This window comes from Ochotona princeps, chromosome 1 (assembly GCF_030435755.1).
Source record: "Ochotona princeps isolate mOchPri1 chromosome 1, mOchPri1.hap1, whole genome shotgun sequence".
Taxonomy (NCBI): Eukaryota; Metazoa; Chordata; class Mammalia; order Lagomorpha; family Ochotonidae; genus Ochotona; species Ochotona princeps.
The window spans coordinates 98,916,369-98,931,893 of NC_080832.1; positions in this window are offsets into that span (position 1 = coordinate 98,916,369).

Here is a 15,525-nt window from a genome sequence, read left to right on the forward strand (position 1 = left end):
CAATTTGGAGAAAAGCTGTCTTGAACAACCGGGAAAAGAAGTCACTAATGGGGTCCTTTTACAATTTGAATTAGATGTGTGACCTTGTAAAATCTGATTAACTATTGTGTTTTCATCTCCTCCTGTTGACAATTGGTTGGTTAAGTGGTTTCTCTTAATAGCAAAATGAGTGTGAGGAGAGGGTGCTGCTGAGAGCCAGCCTTCGCAGTTTCCAGAGAGTAACAGATCCTTTCCAGCTGATTTTAGTTCATACATAAAATAATTTCAAAGTGCAAACACAAAAACAGAAGCACTTTTCTTCTACTAGCCCTGTCTCGATCATTCCTACGGCTGTTATCTAAGAATTTATAAAGTATTTTGATGACAAAGGTAAGTACGAAATAGGGATTTTTTTTTTTGTCTTCCTACCTCTTAGAATGTGATTGCAGATAATGTCTGGCTTGATTAACAATTAACCCCAAATGACTAAGCTACCTCATTAGTACAGCAGCAATACAGCTGAGCTGGCCCTAGCTCTGTACAGAACTGTTAGGGAAATGGTATATCAGATATTCACCAGATGTATCTAGGACCTTCCAAAATGTGTCTTTACTTGAGGATATATGAGGGAAAAAATAGAACTTACAGATCTTTCACTCATTCTCCTTCTTCCATTTCGCCAGCTTCACCAATTGCTGTGCTTAATAATGAACTAAACGTTCTCACTAACATTACAAATGTTTACTTGGAAGCTGTTCCACAACTCAATTCCAGTCGGGACCAGAACCTGAAGCACTAAAATACCCTGGGAAACACCAGTCTCCTGCTGTGTCTGGCTGAGACTGGAAGTTATAGCATTAGATCTTGCCAGAGAACTTGTTCTCATGACTTTTGTAAGCCAACTTTGTAACGGCAAGAGTTCAGGAGAGACTGGGGCTCAATCATACCAAGGGAAATCCATATTCCTCCAGCTGTCCTGGTAATTCATGACCTTTGAGTCGCACAGCATGTGGTCCCTTTCCGAGGTACACAACCTCGCACACAAGTGAAGTGAAGATAAAATGGACATTAAAAACTTGAAGGGGGAAGGAATCTTAAAGTGCAAAAGGCAGGCAGTGCTACTTGGTGAAGCAAAGGAACGGAACATTCTGCTATGCAGTTCTAGGTTGATTGGGCATGTAATGACTCCATTTGGGTACTGGTTTAGAGAAGAAGAACTGGGGGAAAGGAGGTACAACAATTTGAGTGACCAAGTATAAGCTACTCAATAGCTCTTAACCTTGGTTAAGAAAAAATAAAGTTCATCTCAGGCAAAAATTAAGCAAAGTGTATGAAGTCCCGAGTGGAATGTGTGGCGCATAAGATAGGTTCACTGCGTAGTTGTTGTTTCTATTTACAATATTACTAGATTAGATATGATCAGTCCCCCGGAAGACATCCCCTTTCTGATTCTTTGAGTATGTGGCCTTATATGGAAAAGAAGATAAAAAGACATTTCTGATATGATTAAGTTAGAGACTTTGAGATGCGGAGAATAGTCTGGTTTATTCTGGCGGGTTTTACTGCAATCACAAGTGGATTTGCAGAACGACACAGAGAGAAATTTGACATCACCAGAAGAAGGCAATGCGATGCTGCAAACAGACTGGAGGGATGTCACCACAAGCTGCAACAATGTTGGCAGCCACCAGAAGCTTGAAACGGAAAGGAACAGCTTCTCTCCTAAAGCCTTCAAAGGAACTGCAGCCCTGCTGATTTGGGCACAGTGATATTGATTTTGAAGTTCTGGTTTCCAAAACTGCAAGTGAATAAGTTTCTGCTGTTTGAATCCATGAGGTTTGTAGTCATCTGTTTATGGCGGTACTATAAAGTTAAAACAACTACTCTATTTTCAATATTTCCGTTAGTAAGACTACCCCAGTAATAGAATGTAGGCAGGTAGGTAAAATGGTTGGTGCAGTCACACATCTTCAGGGAATGGGGCTATCTCCAAAGCTAATCAGATGGAAGCTTGTTTAAGGGTCTCTGTCCACGGTTATTGACATTCAGGTCTGATACTTGATTGTAAGTTTATGCATTAATGCATGCATTATTCTAAAGGCAGAGTGACAGAGGGAAGGGGAGGGGCAGATCTTCCATTCACTGGTGCGCTCCCAAGATGACCAGAAAAACAAATCTGATGAAGGCCAAAACTGAGAATTTCATCTGGCTCTCTCACATGGGTGGCAGGGACTCAGGCACTTGAGTTTTCATTTGTTGCCTCCCAACTGTATTTTCAACGAGCTGATCTGAAGCAGAGCGGTGGGATTTGCTCCAAAATTCCAATATAGTATGCAGGCAACCCAAGAGACAGTTTAATGGACCCTGCCACAAAACTTGCCCCGATGCTCAACTATTTTTCCCTTCCTGAAAAATCAAATTTCAAAAGTTACCCAAAAGTTATGCAAAAGTTTACAAATAACTCAGAGAATTTTAAAACATATCCAGTACATACATTAGATTTACATGCTAAAATAGTCAGTCATCAAAAATCTAATGAATACTGCAGATGAAAAACATTCAACCCAATCAGAAAACACTTCTTAAACATGAAATAATATATTAATGCTAAGTTATTGTTGCAGCAATTATAAATTTCACCCTAGTATTTGTTATCCTGTTTTTACATGCTACTCGAACTACATGGAAGTATAGCCATTCAGACATTTGTGAAGGAAAAATATGATTCTTCAGTCTTGCAGCTCAGTGACCATGCTATGAGATTACGATAAGTAAGGTGTGAATGAAAGGAACACGTGCAACCTCCTCCTCTGCTCTTCAAGCCCACAAGAGGAACAGAAGTGCAATTCCCTTCAGCTTGGCCCTGCTGATTCTAATGTGAACATACTGGTAAGCAACCTTAGCGAGGCAGACAAGGGTTACAACCACATGATAGAAGGAAAACTCCAGCTCTCCAAAACTTTGGATCCATTACTATATCCCTAGATTATTTGTGACTGGTTTACATAAAAGGGAAGAAAATACAATCAACACTTAAGCTGTTCAAAACATTCGTTGGTCTTTTCTTTTTCAATCTAGGAGTCAAAGTAGGAAACTGGATTATTTTTCAAGATTCTTTCATTTTAATTGAAAGCAGAGGTAGAGACAGAAACACAGAGAGAGATTTTCCATCCACTGGTTTACTTCTCAAATGGCAGCAATAGTCAGAGCTGGATTGGTCTGATGCTACAACTCTTCCTGATGTCCCATGTAGCACAGGGGTGCATAGCCTTGGACCACCTTCTGCTGCTTTCCCAGGCCGTTAGGAGGAGTGGAATCAGAAGTGAAGCAGCTGGGACTTGAATTAGTGTGTACATGGAATGCTCCTGAAACAGGTAGAGAATTAGCATGCTACACCACCACACCAGTCCCTATTTAATCTTTTTACAGTAAGCAACTAGATATGCAAGTGGATCAAGAAACAAATTCTCAAAAACTCAAATTGATGTGGTGCATGCAAGTCGACAGCAAAAGAAAGATCAGCCTGCCTGTGAACTAACAGTACCAACTGGAAACCATCTTGTTTTAGTTACAATACAACCGTATACTTGCTTGGAACAGATCTGTTGGAGAAGCAGTGGTAAAAAATGATAGGACGTTCAAAGAATCCACACCTAAATGTGTGAAGTGATGGCATGTAAATGATCTGTGATTTATATTCTGGCCCCAAGAGACATGAGGTAACATAAGTAGAATGATGGCCTGTAAAGGACAAAGAACTTGATATCAGAAAATATGGATTTTTGTCCTTCTTCTATAACAATCAGTATTGTGACATGTCAATTATTGAGTATTGCTGATTTTATCTATAAAAATGGAATAATTCTATCTACACCACTTAGCACATAAGAAGAAATGCAATAACAAAAGTAATCTTATAGGGTACATGATAATATGTTATACAATCTAATGCTAAAATTGAAACTGTCAAATTGGAAGCTTCTGAGCTGAATTTTATATTATTTTCTCTTTAGACATGATATTTATAACCAGTTTTAACATTTTTATTTTGTTGCCAATGTTTGGAACTGCTGCCTTTCATGTAAAAGCACAAATTATCTTGGATTTCTTCATAAATTCAAGAGTTGAAGACCATGGAGTAGTCAACCTAAACTGGGTTTTTATTTATGCATTCATTCAATCAATATTTATTCATGATAGACCATGTGGAATGCATATTCTAGGTGCTGAGTGAACATTGGTGCAAAATCAGAAGAGGACACTGCTATTTCCAAGCTTGTTTTCTAGGGAGAACTCGTTGCCTCCTGTCATCCTCCCATGTTCCCTGGCTGGCCCTGTAGACTATAGTTTTTGTGTCTGCATTTGCTTCTAGAGACATGTTGCTGTATTCAGAAGAGGTAAATCAAACTTTGTGTTTGATTTAGAATCTCAGTACCTGATGGGATGGCATGTATGGGTAAAATGATGACAGAGGTAAATTAATTTTACTTTGCATTAAAGTTTTCTTATCTCAATCTTTTTTTAAAGATTTTTTTTTAAGATTTATTTATTTTTATTACAAAGTCAGCTATACAAAGAGGAGGAGAGACAGAGAGGAAGACCATCCGTCCAACGACCTACCCCCCAAGTGAGCCGCAACGGCCGGCATTGCGCCGATGCGAAGCTGGGAACCAGGAACCTCTTCCAGGCCCCCCAGGCGGATGCAGGGTCCCAAAGGTTTGGGCCGTCCTCGACTGCCCTCCCAGGACACAAGCAGGGAGCTGGATGGGAAGCGGAGCCGCTGGGACCAGAAGTGGCACCCACATGGGACCCCGGGGTGCCGAAGGCGAGGATTCCAGCCACCAGGCCACACCGCCGGGCCCTTCTTATCTCAATCTTAAGATTTGGATCAATAGGTGAATTCTCTGCTTATTCATCCCTCATTCAAGAGCCATTCACCAGATGCTAAGTCTGTACTAAGCATTCTACCAAGAGGTAAGCCATAAAGCTAAGAAATAAATGCCTCTTGGAATTAGCAGAATGTTGACAATATAGACATCCAAAATATTGAGAAATTCCACAATTAGACTAATAATGTTTTATCCCAAAGAGATCTCTTCCATGATCACTTGCACGCAACCAAGACTAAAAACTAAATCCTTTCATCTAGTGATGAAAACAACTAACCTTTGCAGTTTTCTTCCATGTCTTCTAAGTGTTTTAATTTTTTTGTTAAAGATTTATTTATTTATTTATTTATTTGGAAAGTCAGATATACAGAGAGGAGGAGATACAGAGAGGAAAATCTTCCATCCAATGGTTAACTACCCAAGTGGCCGCAATGGCTGGAGCTGAGCCAATCTGAAGCCAGGAGCCTCTTCTGTGTCTCCCTCGCGAATGCAGGGTTCCAAGGCTTTGGGCCATCTTCAACTGCTTTCCCAGGCCACAAGCAGGAAGCTGGATGGGACGCGGGTCTGCTGGGATTCGAACTGGTGCCCATATGGGATCCCAGTGCATTCAAGATGAGGACTTTAGCCACTAAGCTATCACACCAGGTCCAAATGCTTTAAACATATAGGTTTAAATAATTTTAATCTCACAACAATTCAATTGCTTTTCATTCACATTAACAAACATCACCTAGAAACACATTGTTTAGAGCTATATTTGCTTTTTAGCATTTTCAAGATCTGATGATTCTTCTCCATGACCTAACTACATGTCCCGAGTAGTTAAACTGAGTAGGTCTTATAAACAAAATTTTGCAAAAAGCTATCTTAATCTCTTTTCCACTTAACCATTCAGAAACTTGAAGTGTGTATCACTTTGAGCGCTAAAGTTGGTTTTGGTGAAATAATAAGAGCCAATTTTTACTGCAGCTGTCTAATGCTAAATACTTCATAGATTGTTATGTTACTGCTGCATCCTTATTTAGACAAAGGAGGAATTAAGGCTCAGAAAGATATTGTGAAGGGCTATTGTGAAGGGCTATACTACTGTAATGATAAGGGGGAAATCAGTGGGGGGAGGAGATTTGGGGAACATGTAGGGGAACCCCAAAACCTATAGAACTGTGTTATAAAACAATAATAATTACGATAATGAAAAAAAGGAAAAAAAATGTAAAGCTCAGAAAGATGAGTCACTTCCCAAGTCACACAGCTAGTAATTGTCATGACTCACCTAAAAATCAAGACTTCAAACACAATCCTTTTTATATACCCCACTTGCTATTTCCAGGAGGGCTGTAAAGAAGAAGAATATGAGTTCAAAGGCTTTGAGTCCAAAGTCTTCCAGGCAGCGGATGAGACCTGATCCCGTGTTGGGTGAGCCTGAGGGTGGTTTTAGAGGAGACATGGACTTTTTGGGTGATATCACACTATTACTATCAGTCAGAGAACATATAAGAAGGACTGCATCTGAAGTCTTGAAAGCATCATCCACTAACTGCTGTTCTGCCTTCAATATCTACCAGGAAATACGGCACGATGGCCTAGTGGCTAAAATCCTCGCCTTGAATGCACCAGGATCCCATATGGGTGCCAGTTCTAATCCCAGCAGCTCCACTTACCATCCAGCTCCCTGCTTGTGGCCTGGGAAAGCAGTTGAAGATGGCCCAAAGCCTTGGGACCCTGCACCCCCGCGTGGGAGACCTGGAAGAAGTTCCTGGCTCCTGGCTTCAGATTGGCTCAGCACCGGCCTTTGTCATTTGGGGAGTGAACCATCAGACAGAAGATCTTCCTCTCTGTCTCTCCTCCTCTCTGTATATCTGACTTTCCAATAAAAATAAATAAATCTTATTTTTAAATTCAGAAGATAGTATTTGAAATACTTTTGGTATTGGATACAAGGTGATAGCTCAACTGGCCAGTCCTCTACCTCCAAGTGCTGGGATCCCAGATCATCACTGGTTTGTGTCCTGGGTGCTCCAAATTCCCATCCCGCTCACTGCTTACGGCCTGGGAAAGCAGTAAAAGATAGCCCAAAGCCAGGGGGAACTGTACTCACATGGGAAACCTAGAAGAGGTTCCTCAATCCTGGCTTTAGATCAGCACAGCTCCAGCCATTATGGCAACCTGGGGAGTGAATCAAAGGATAGAAGCTCTTTCTCTGTCTCTCCTCCTCTCAGTAAATCTGACTTCTAATAAAAATAAATAAATCTTTAATAAAAATATAAAATGCCTTTGGTATTAAGCTTGGTTTATCTCATTGTGGTCATTTCTACCTAATTAAATCATACTCAGTTTGAAATTATATGAAAACAGCTCAAAAGACCTTGGGGGAAACATGTTCTTCTGGATAAAAAAAATAAAACTTAGTGACCAATAAACTCAATTCAATTAAAAAAATGGAAACCAGAAACCAAATCCCCTGGTAACATTACATTTATGTTACATGTCATGCATATCTGATGCATTTATATAAACTGTTCAGCATATTTCAGACATAAAATCATGTCTTAGAGATAAAGAAGTAGAATTAAACAATAAATGGCAAATTATCACTATAATTCTTTGAATTTAATTTTAAAGCCTGACACAACTTGGAAGATCAATTGATGTCTATAATGATAAAAAAAAATTTCCAAAATGTGTCTCAGGAATAAGTAAAAAGAATAAGAAGAGGTCTGAAGAGTAGCCATGAAAGAAAGCCATACACAGGAATATTTTTGCTTCCAGCTATAAGCAAGTGCCACACTTTCTCCTAATAACCTTGACCTGCTTTTCCTGGCTCAGCAGTAGCAGCCGTGTCACATCGGCTTAGCATCTGCTTATCAATCTATCGGCGCAAACCTGAATCCTGTTTTCAGTGTCCTTAACACTCTGGAAATCACAGTGACCAGGCTGACTGAGCAGCTTGTAGAACAGAGAAAACAGTCCGTTCTCAAGTGGAGGTCAGCAGGACAAGGTTTGGAGAGATGACCAGAACATGGTCTCTTTATTGTCCAGTGATCACAAGTGAATGAGTATTTGCTGGGCAGCATATGGGGCAGGTTGTTCTAAAGTTGCAGAATTAATGGGTTGTTGAATCTCAAGAAGAAAAACGTCATTCCATCACATACTTCAGTAAACTGGTAACGATCTGTCAGTTCTCTGAGGGCTTTATGTCATTTTGCATATATTATTCTGAAACTTTATTCAACCTTCTGATTATGTGTTCATTCTTTATAAAATCAGTTTTATTGTTTTCCATGATATAATTTTGTAGGTATAGGGATACCCTCTTTTCCCCTGCCTCCCTCCCTATATTACTCTCCCTCCCTTACCATAGTCTACTCCCACTATTCCTCCCCTCCACCCCTGCCAAGTTATTAAAACAGTATAGTCCTCCAGCAGTAGTTACAAGTTCAACATTCTACTTCCCATATGCACCATGGCCTTGTATATATAAACAAAAACAGAAAATCCAGCATCATATTATTGAGGCATATTTAACTGTTTCACATAGAATTCTTTTATTCAGGAGTAAACATACATACTGCAAAGTATCTTCACTTTCCAGTATGCCAGCCTCCATTAAACATTTCATCAATTAGAATGTATTTGTACTGCTAAATAAACTAAATAAACTAAATAAAGGGATGCAAGTTACTTTCTCAATACGCAGATTTCATTTCCTTTGGCTATATTCCTAGTAGTGGGATATCTTGGTCATACAGTATGTCAATTTTCAGTTGTCTTAGCAATCTCCATACTGATGCCCATAGTGGCTAGAGATCACAAGAGACTATATCAAAGCACAGATGGTACTTAAAATGAAACTGAATGAGAGCATCAAGAAACTACAATAGAAGAAAACGTCCTAGCGTGAGAAAAATAGGATTCTACAAAGACCAAAAAGATTGCTTACTTAAGACCAAAAGTGCAGTGGCAATTGTTTTAAGGTCAGCATGCACAGGCCTGAAGTTTATAATCATAGTTACATCACAGGATGGCATGAAGCTTTCTTCAGTCCACTTCGTGGTTTATAAGGTGGAAAGTGTTACACGTGCCTGATAATCTCCTTCCACTGTTGGGCTGTACAAATATCTTTCATATGAGAGAAGTTCTCTTGGAAATATCATGGCATGTTAGCAGGCAAGAAGGCAAAAGGTGTTAGCACAAGAGGCACTCATCCCACTGGGAGAACGAAAGGCCATTAATAGAGCTGGGAGTTAAACTCTGCCAGTTTCAAAGGTGATTCATAGCTCCATTCCCCAATCACAAACTCCTTCTCCGTCTCTTCTGCTAAATAATGTCACCTCTAAGCTACAAATGAATTCTCAAAAAAGCATTAAAATGATGAGTCAGAGCAGCATGAAAGATGAGAGAAATAGAAAAACGACACTGGGAGATTTAGAGAGCAAAAGAAATAGCAGATACTCTTAGCTTGTCTTTTTACAGGATAGGGATTGAAGAAGAAAGAGAAAGATCACGGTCTTGGCTCCTTGCCATTTCCATGAAGGGGAGGCAAGTGTGCATGGCCCCTTGAAGGACGATCAAGGCCCACTCTTCCAGAGAAATCCCTGATTGTTACTCAACTGAGATCGTTTGAAAGAGTTGGTTTGCAGGCATTCGGTCTTGGGAAGGAAGAAGTTTGATGTGTGTTCCAAATTGGCAATGGAAGATTAATTTATTTTGGAGACAGTTTCTGAACAGAGAGAAGAAGAGATGAGATGATTGGGGAAAAAAAAAACTAAGTGATGTTGCCACCCAGAATTCGAACTTCTCTGCATTTACTTCAGATACAAAACAAACAGAAAAGAGAGCATGAATCTCTTTAAATATATTCCAATGTATGAGCTGTGCCAGTAAAAAGTAAACACCAGTTTATTATCTTTCCTTTCAAATTTTCATTTAGGAACAGGCACAGTTCTAAGGACTAAGAAAGATAAACGAGGTCAATCAAGTACTACTTGACTGAATGTCAACTAACACCATTTAATGGCATTTCACAGATTTGGTTGGAATGTTATCACAAAAAATAGAAAAATAAAAAAGTACAGGAGTACCTGTTTGATGCAAGAATCAAGGTGCCCCTTGAGATGTTCGGAGTACTAAGGTTCGAGTCCTGGCTCCATTTTCAATTCTGGTTCCCATGCATACCATGGGAACCATGTGATGACCAAATTACCTGTGTCCCTGCCAGCCGCATACAAGACCTGAACTAGGCTCCAGAATAACAACTTCAACCTGCCCCAGCCATGATTGCAGGCCACCATTTGGGGAATGAAACAGTTGAAAGAAAATCAGTCTCTTTCCTGACTTTAAGCATAAATATTTTTTAAAAAAAATACAGAATATATTCCTCATCACACAAAAAGTACAAATTATACTAACAACTATAATTTTGATAATATTTTTCTGAATTTTTTTTCTTCAAAAATAAAAAGACATTGCACATAAGTCTACAGTCCATTTTGTCTTCATGACCATTGCTGTTCCTCTATAGATAGTCAACGTGGTTCTGTATCATTTTAAATTTATATAAATGTTGTCAACCTGTATCTATCACTCTGTAACCTACTTTTTTTCATGAAACATTGATCTTTGAATGCATGCATGCACATATAAAGGTATTTCTTTTATATCCTCATTTCTCAGTTTTTCATGCAATCCGACATCGTTTCATAGGGCTTTAGTGAATCAACTGAACAGGTTTTAGCAATCCTCCATTTACAGGTAAGACTATCAAGATTGCATGGGAAGTAGCACAGAAACCTCCAGCTCACTGGCCAACATGTCTTCACGATACCAACTATCATCAAATTTATATTATCCAAAGTGAACTCCTTCTTTGTCACACAGTCTTAGTATGCAAGAGGAATTCCCCTTGGTGCCAGAGGCCCTGCCATCCCTCTGCCCAAAATCCTGCAGCGGCTGTCACAGCAGCTTCCTGGACCTCTAAGCCTGTGTGGCACCTGTTCTGGGAGCGAGCACATGTCAGCAGCTTCCTGCCTGCACCCGCTGTGCAGTTCAGGTGACTGTTAAATACAGATGTCAGAATGCCCACAGCAATCTGGCCTGCTGGAGAATTGAGCACACATTTTGAACTGCCACCTATGTAAGATGGACCCTTGGCAAAATGAGATTGCAGAAGCTAAGCTAGAACTCTGGAACTCTGAGCAAGAGCCAAGTAGAATTCCAACAGGCTTTGAGCTCAGTCAAAGTAGGTTTCAGGAATAACGAAATTCCCTAAAGCGAGAAAAATAGAGCTCCTGGAGACGGAAAACCAGGGTCAGACCAGCAATGCAACTACTGCAGAGAAGAGAAGTTCAGGCAACAGTCCCTTCAAAAGAGACAGAACACTCCTTGACAAGTTTTCTGCTTTTTAAAAGCACCAAGATAGGGCCCAGTGTGGTCGCCTAACAGCTAAAGTCCTCGCCTTGAATGCGCTGGGATCTCTTATGGCCACCGGTTGGACAGAAGATCTTGCTCTCTGCCTCTCCTCTCTGCATATCTGACTTTTCAACAAAAATAAATAAACCTTTAAAAAGAAAAAGCACACAAATAAATTAATGCATGAAATGAAAACAAAGAGGAAAATATATTCTGCATTTGTGGAGTCATAGCACAAGGAAAGAAAAAAATAAGGGGGAAATTCTGCTTTACTTTGTCTTGTTTTTCATTACTCTGCTTGATGTGCAATGACAAGAGTTCTAAAAGAGGGAAGGACCCCAGACTGAATAAATCTGTAAAAGTGTAGAGATGACACAAGGTAGAGAGTAGATAAAATAAAAGTAACAAAGATCACACAGCCTATAATATAGTATAGAGCACTCTGAGGTGGAAATTAGATTTATGTCTCAGAAACAACGTAGTACATGCAAATATGAATGTGTGAGTCCCTACAGACAAGAAGGGGGATAGTGAAAGTTGTTGTCAATTGAATTTTAAAGATACAAAGTTCAGGACCGAAAGTATAGCAACAAATTTGAGGATAAACCTTAAAAACCCCACACAGAGCACACACAGAAGATTATATTTGGTCTACCCAATGAAGAAAGGTAAAGCAAATGACTGCCCAGTGTATGTCCTGCCGCTAATCCTAAAGCTATTTTAAGAGCAATGTTTTGTTAAGAAAAATACATACTGTGAAAATAATTACATTTTTAACTATTATTTCTATTGGAATTTTTTTCAAAGACTTATTTATTTTTATTACAAAGTCAGATATACAGAGAGGAGAAGAGACAGAAAGGAATATCTTTCATCCATTGGTTCACTCCCCAGGTGGCCACAATGGCTGGAGCTGAGCCAATATGAAGGCAGGAGCCAGGAGTCTCTTCCAGGTCTCCCATGGGAGCACAGGGTCCCAAGGTTTTGGCACGTCCTTAACTGCTTACCCAGGCCACAAGGAGGGAGTTGGAAGGAAAGTGGAGTAGCTGAGATATAAACTTGTACCCATATGGAATTCCAGCACAGGCAAGCAGAGGATTTAGCCACCAGGGTATCGTGCTGGGCCCAATACTTATACTTTATATTTTCTATGCTATAATACACAGGAGATACTTTAAAAAGTACTGTTTTAATCTTGCTAATCCGTTCCATTTATAATTCTACTTGACGTTTTGAAAATTAATGCTACACAGTTCCTTTCCTGGATGTTCCACTTGCAATCCAGCACCCTGACAATGTATGTGGGGAAGGAGCAGGCAAGCGTCCAGGTGTGCTCTGCACCCACATGGAAACCTGCAGCAAGCTCCTGGCTCCTGGCTCCCACAGCCTGCTATTCCCTGGCTGGGACAGTTATTTGAAAAGTGAACCAGAGAACAGAAGTTCTTTATCTGTTCCTTGCTTGTGTATTTCAAATAAATAAATCTTTTTTAAAAAAAAAAAAAGAACATTGGACAAAAATAAAGACTAAATGAGAAAAAAAGAAAATTAATGCTACATGAAACATGTGAAAAACTTTATGGGAAAAGGAACTAAAATATGGATTTTATATGGTGCAAAAACTTTTGAAATCTATTCATAGCTGTTTCATAATATGTGTTTTCTATAAACTTTTTGAATACCTTTCACACCTTCAGAACAAAAGGTGTGACTCACTTGAATTTTCTTTGTTAATTCCTTCTGTACTAAACTAGTTTTAGGGATATAATTAATATTCATAGTTTAAGATAAGAAAATTCCTCTCTCCAAAATTGAGTACAGACTATTTAAATGCTTTTTCTTCATGGTTGTTTTCTATTTCTTACTCTAATGTCACAATTATAAGAATTTAATCATGAGAAGTTTTGCTTCAGCCTGATAAACTAAACTATCTAGTAAGGAGGACTTTGATGACAGTTTTTTGTGGTTGTAACAATAATTGTAAAACAAATAAAATGGGGCCCGGCGCCATGGCCTAGCGGCTAAAGTCCTTGTCTTGCATATGGGGGGATCCCATATGGGTGCCAGTTCTAATCCCAGCAGCTCCACTTCCCATCCAGCTCCCTGCTTGTGGCCTGGGAAAGCAGTTGAGGACGGCCCAAAGCTTGGGACCCTGCACCCATGTGGAGAGACCTGGAGGAGTTTCCTGGCTCCTGGCTTCAGATCGGTGCAGTACTGGCTGTTGGGGTCACTTGGGGAGTGAATCATTGGATGGAAGATCTTCCTCTCTGTCTCGCCTCCTCTCTGTATATTTGATTTTGTAATAAAAATAAATAAATCTTTGGAAAAAAAACAATTAAATTGAATTGGTTCAATTAAAACTGATAAGATTCTGTGCAAGAAATGTTCAGCTTGTGTAATACAGATGAAAGATAATTTCCTTGATAATAATGTTATAGTAATAATGGATATTAATTTCTCTAAAACCTTAAAAGCTGAAGAAGTAAGAGAAGGATAAGCCAAGCCCCATTAGAATAGGAAAAAATTCAAAATGTGATTAAACAGATGTTCAAACAGAGAAATGCTTTCCCCTCAAGACATCAGAGAAGTGGGAAAATATTAAAAGACACTACAATAATATTGTCATTGGAAGGATACAAGGTAATAGATAGTCTTTCCCAGCTACCCAGTTTTTCCTTAAATAAAGTAGATGGGAGCACATAAGCAAGTGAAAGAAAGAAAAAACAGACAACAGGAATTGAGAAATATATTAGACAAAGTGCAAGAACATATTAAACAGAAAGCTAGCCATAAGAACTCCTTTTTTAAAAGATTTATTTAGTTTTATTGCAAAGCCATATATTCAGAGGAGGAGAGACAGAGAGGAAGATCTTCCATCTGATGGTTCACTCCCCAAGGGACCGCAATGGCTGGAGCTGAGCCAATCCGAAGCCAAGAGGCTGGAGCCTCTTCTGGTTCTCCGACACAGGTGCAGGGTCCCAAGGCTTTGGGCCATCCTCCACTGCTTTCCCAGGCCACAAACAGGGAGCTGGATGGGAAGTGGGGCTGCTGGGATTAGAAACGGTGGCCATATGGGATCCCAGAGAATACAAGGTGAGCATACATTAGCTGCTAGGCTATCGTGCTGGGCCCAGGACTCTTTATATAAGACAAAAATGGTAACAACACAATAAACCATTAAAGTGGATCAAAAAGATAGCCATACACATTTTTGTATAATATGAACCTTTCTCAAGAGCAGGGAAAAATGTAGTTCAGAAGGATGTAATTTAATGTTGAGAAATCCATGAATTGTTGGTGAATAAAAATGTAGTAATAAATATTACAATTCCTCAAATAGTAATTATAAAACTGTTACACATGCATTTTACATGAGATGGCCTCACTTGTATGTCACTGTAGCTCAGTAAACGCTAAGGAAGAAACAGAAATGTGAAATTATGAGGCAGTGAAATAATAAAAGATAAGAAACAATAGCAAAAATTTGCTGGTTTAGGGTTGAGTAAATTGGTGGTATTTTTAGCAAAAAAAAAAGGGGGGGTGTTATTAACTGCTCAGGATAGGACCAGAATGATGGGTTATACTAATGATGTTATATGTTATATGTTTTTTGGAATATTCAAATAAAAATCCTCCTTTTCACATATTCTCACCACAAAATCTATTCACCAGCTATACTTGCAACCATATACTGTACCTTCCCTTTATTCAAGTAAATATAATCATTGCTTTTTCTGTGCTTTGCTCTAAGACTAACACTTTAAAGAAAAGGCTTATTTATTTTTATTGAAAATAAAAATGACTGCAGTGGCCAGAGCTGAGCTGATGTTTAGCCAGCAGCCTGGAGCTTCTTCTAGGTCTCCGACAAGTATGCAGGATTTCAAGGTCTTGGGCCATCCTTTGTTGCTTTCCCAGGCCACGTCAGGAAGCTTGATAGGAAAGGGAGTAGCTGGGACACGAACCTGCACCCTTAGAAAATGTCAGCACTTGCAGGTAGGAGATTAGCCTGTAGAGCCATTGCATTGGCTTCTAAGACCAACAACTTTTACAGCACACTAGATCTAAACATTTTGCACATATGTATCCTGACAATGTCTCTTAATTCTCATGAATTATTACTTTTATCTATGTATGAAATTATCCCCTTCAAAATACAAATATTCTTTAACATTTCCCTGCACTTCCTAATCACTTTGTTAAAATCATCCTACAGGAAAGTTCTTGACAATTTGGTTTGTACATCTTCTGCGGT